At 36.6% G+C, this 4,675-nt stretch overlaps 1 pseudogene; it reads right to left on the bottom strand.

Moving 5' to 3' along the window:
* Positions 1-302: 302 nt before the first annotated feature.
* On the bottom strand, positions 303-4,192 carry LOC107467122 (cysteine-rich receptor-like protein kinase 44; annotated as a pseudogene).
* Between the last annotated feature and the right edge of the window lie 483 nt (positions 4,193-4,675).

Below are 4,675 nucleotides of genomic sequence, written 5' to 3'. Positions count from 1 at the left end.
CTTTCTTTTCATAGATGAGCTAACGTGTAACAATAAAATGAATTCATAAGTCAACGCGAGACTTCATTTTTTCTTCCATTTCTAACGAAAATGGAACAGTAAATTGAAATGAGTATGAGTTAACCAAAATGATTGAATTCAAAACTTGCATTACAAGAAACAGAGACAGCAAACTGAACCACTTTAGCACATTAATAAGACCATTGAAGTTGAAACCACAACCTCCGAGTAACAGAACATGAAACAAATAAAAAACAATGTTGAGTTTGGAAGAACACAAAACAAGACCTAACATAGAGAATCTAACGAGGATGGAGCTCAGTAAACGAAGCCTCATTTGCGCCTGATGCTGCTTGCAGAGCATAGTTTCTTGATTCACCTAATCTTCTGCTATTTGATAAATCTCCGGAATTATTCGTAATAACATATGCTGCTCTTGAAGGCATTGGAAGAGCGAGGGAGTCGCTATTAAGCATCACTACAACTGTAGCCATGGTTGGTCTATCAGCTAAATTCTCTTGAACGCATAACTATCCGATATGGATGCATCTCATTATTTGATATCCGAATCTACTATTCAATGTGGGATCTACAATATCAGAGGCTGAGTTAGAACCTTCCCTCCATTTTCTCCATGTCTGCAAGGTTTTTGTCAATACAAACAAGGATATTTATTTTTCTTTTCTTCAAATGTAAGGTTAAGCAATTGGTACTTAAAAGATAGGAGTCTTACAAAGCTTATTAGATGTTCTACATACTCGCCGTTATGGATGTCTCCAATTTTGTGTCCGCTCACTATCTCAAGAAGTAGCACTCCGAAACTAAAAACATCTGACTTTATTGAAAAAAGTCCATGTAATGCACTGCATATCAACAAAATTATAAACTCAGTTGAAGTTTTCTATTACTCTTGTTGCTGAGGGTATATATTGATTAGGAAAATAAAATTTATTTGTTTTTATGTATATCATAGTACTTACTAGGTTCCAACTATTCTAACTGTGTTTTCTTGAGTTTGATTCTCAACAAACAATCTTGCCATGCCAAAGTCTGCGATCTTTGGGTTCATTTGCTCATCTAAAAGTATGTTACTTGCTTTTATTTTTATATCGTAGTTGAGAATCCCCGTGTAGATAAAGAAGACCCCTAGCGATTCCGACTATAATTTTATATCGTACTTCCCAATGCAAAAGTAAACGTTTGATTGGATCTACATAATATTTTCAATAATGTTAACAATATTTTTTTTACTCTTCTTAAGAGATATAAATATAACAGAAATGCAGAGTAGCCAAGAAGAAGTTCTAAGTTACCAAATATGAAGTAATCAAGGCTTTTATTGGGAAGAAACTCGTAGACCAGTATCCTCTCTCCTGTTTCCAAACAAAAGCCAAGTAGCCTTACTAAATTTCGATGTTGAAGTTTTGCTACCAATAGCAGCTCATTCTTAAATTCTATATCTCCTTGGTCAGAATTTCTAGACAATCTTTTGACCGCAACCTCTTTGCCATTTGGTAGCCTACCCTGAAAATATTCAAGAGTTTTGGTACTCAAACATAGTACTATTTGTTTTGATAAGGAAGCTATAACTAAGCCCAATCTTAGCTTTATCTACCTTATAGACAAGTCCAAATCCACCTTCTCCAAGCTTATTTTCAATTGAGAAGTTATTTGTAGCGTCCATGATGGTTTGAAAGTGGAATTGTAATGTTTCAATAGGTTCAATTTCATAGTCAGCTTCTGATGCACCTTGAGCTGGGTAAGAATAGTAAGAAGAATTATGAGAATGAAAAAATCTAATCAATTAGGCGAATTCAAGTATTATTAGTTTTTTGTCTATATATTGTTGATGAGGTTAAGTTGTGAACAATCCAATACCACATTGTGGGCATCACTTATTATTATTTAGACTTACTTTCAGAATACTTGGTTGGCTTCTTCTTCTTCCTTTTGAAGTAGATGCAGACAAAGGTGATGAACAGCACAATAACAAGGGAGACCATAGGCACAACTATGACAGTCACAGTTGCTGATGATGAGTTGTTCTTTCCTGCAAAATCCAACTTATCATACTATTGCGAAACAATTTATTCCAAAAGCTTAAAATGGTAGTTAGAGCCATATAAATTGTTATATATCCAACACGCTGACATGAATAGTTATTTGTCTCACACTGAAGAACACATTCTATTAGATTGCATTGCATATAACTAAGCTAAAACGAATTTAGAAACCTTGTTTGGGCGTAGCAGTGGCAGTAGGGGATGACAGAGCAGGAGAAAGAGATGGTTGAGGTGGCAGAACGCTTAGAGAATCAAAGTAAGGGAAGGTGTCATATCTAAGATTACAACTCGTTTTAAAAATTCTTACACGTTTCTTTCCATTACAGCATTTTGGGATGAAGGAGATTCCTCCAGCCAAGCAATGATTGCACTCTAGCTCTGACAAATCATTAGTGCACTGTACATGAGCATACACGGTTTGAAATCCTGCCCCTACTTTGGCTTCTCCTGCAGCAAACTTGATCAGAGATTCACCAGAAATTGCAGCAGCTTTGCTTCTTAGGCCTTGCATCAAGTCTACAGCAACTTGGTTGAACTCATTCGCATCATTTACATTATTTTTGTTATGTATCTCCCACCGATTGGAGTCCATGATCCCAAATATGGACCGGTTCGAGTAGCGCAACATGCAGTAATCATACCACCCTGTTGCCTCCTTCTGGTTTGGACAAACATTTGGCAGAAGGATTCTTGAATCGTTCAAACAGCTAAGGCAATCTTCTTTAGTAACAAATGTAAAATTGAAGGTTCAGCTACGTTTGACATAGGAATAGAGGTTCTGTTCTTTATAATATCAACTTTCCGTCTTCTATCATAATTCTTGCTACTGCCCAGGATCTCAAGCATGCTTTCATTCAGTTTAAAATCAATCATCGTTGTAATCAAATATCAAATATTAACCTGGAGCAAGTGGAACGAATCACAATCCTTACTACTACTTAGATATCACAAACATACATTTATTCAAAACTCCATAATTAAACTCATTAATTATAATTCTTCTTTCCCATCCCATACCCGAGCAAGTGGACAACACCACTGTCTAATATCCGGGGTCACACATCACATTCATTTACAAACCCTCATTTCTATACTTCCTCAATCACAATTCATTACTCCAAGTCTTTCTTCATCAACAAGTTATCACATTTCCTAGCTTCTTCTCGTTACTAGGAATACTATAAAAATTTAGGACTTAAAGGATGAAAATGGAAGTTTAGAGGTTTGAAATTCGGTTTTAGAAACACGAAAACTCATTTTTGCTGAAGACAAGGTCATGCGTGCGCGTCATCCATGCGCACGCGTGGGAAGCGGAAAAAGAGAGTGACGCGTGGCGTCATTCATGCGCACGTATGGAAAGCAGAGAGGTAGGGTGACGCGTACGCGTGGGTGTGTTTTGTGCTTCGCGCACAAAACCGGCACGGTCCCATCACAACTCTTTGGTTTTTCTACTAAGTACCTGCATTAGTACAGCGACGCGTACGCGTCAGCCAGGCGCACGCGTGGGGAGTAAAAATTGTGAGTGACGCGTGCGCGTCGGCCATGCGTGCGTGTGGGAGTACGATTTACCAAAAAATTTACTAAGTTTAAAAAGTTGTAGGATTACATTTTTAAACCCCAAACTTCTGACGGGCATAATTTTTCGTTTCAAATCATTTTCCATCTGTTCTTCAAACGATATAAACATCTCGGATCCAATTTTATTTCTAAATAAGTTTGACACAAATTAGGGATCTAGAGACTAAGTTATGCTCCGTTAAAGTAGACCAAAAACCACAATTTCATACAAACCCACAAAATTCCATTTTCAAAACAAAAATTTCAACCCTTTTCAAAACCAACCAAAACTTACCAAAATCAACCTCAAGCCTCCTCAACTCATATTTTCAACATTCTTATTAAATTCACAATCCACCAATCCACCATTTTGACCAATCTCAATCAAATAACTCAATTTCAAACAAAATACCATATCCTATATCTTTCTTCGTTCCAAGTTCCAACAATACCAATTCCATCAACCTCCAATACATATAAATCCATATCATCATGTACAACTCACATGCATTATCAACAAAGACATCAATTCCACCTTCAAAACCAATAACCACATAATCCATATAATCCATTGTAACCAAATAAATAACAATCACAATTCCATTCAATTTGAAACATCAATGACACAATACACTCATCAACTTATCGTTTTTACCTCTTCTGGCCTTCGGCCCAAATCACACGGCCTCTGGTCCAGTATTCATCTATTTAACATATATATAGCTCATAATCACATAATTCACTACCTAATACCAATTCCAACAACACATCAACTTACACCAACACACAATTTATATTTCAATCGTCAATTACCACAACATGTCATCTACACATATCCAATCCAATCCAAGTACACAATCCAAAACTAATCTTAGGGGCATCTAACCTAGAAATTTACATTACACCACACAGTACTTAAAACGTACATTGTTGATGGTGGTTCACATCCACACTTGAGCCTCTTTCACAAGGACACCCACAATTGAATATCCACCTTCAAGCTCATCCAAGAGTTTCACAAGCCAATTCAAGTTTCCAAGGACACCAAAATCTCA

The sequence above is a fragment of the Arachis duranensis genome, chromosome 9, assembly GCF_000817695.3.
Source record: "Arachis duranensis cultivar V14167 chromosome 9, aradu.V14167.gnm2.J7QH, whole genome shotgun sequence".
In the NCBI taxonomy this organism is placed as follows: domain Eukaryota; kingdom Viridiplantae; phylum Streptophyta; class Magnoliopsida; order Fabales; family Fabaceae; genus Arachis; species Arachis duranensis.
This window is presented reverse-complemented; position numbering and strand designations above follow the sequence as displayed.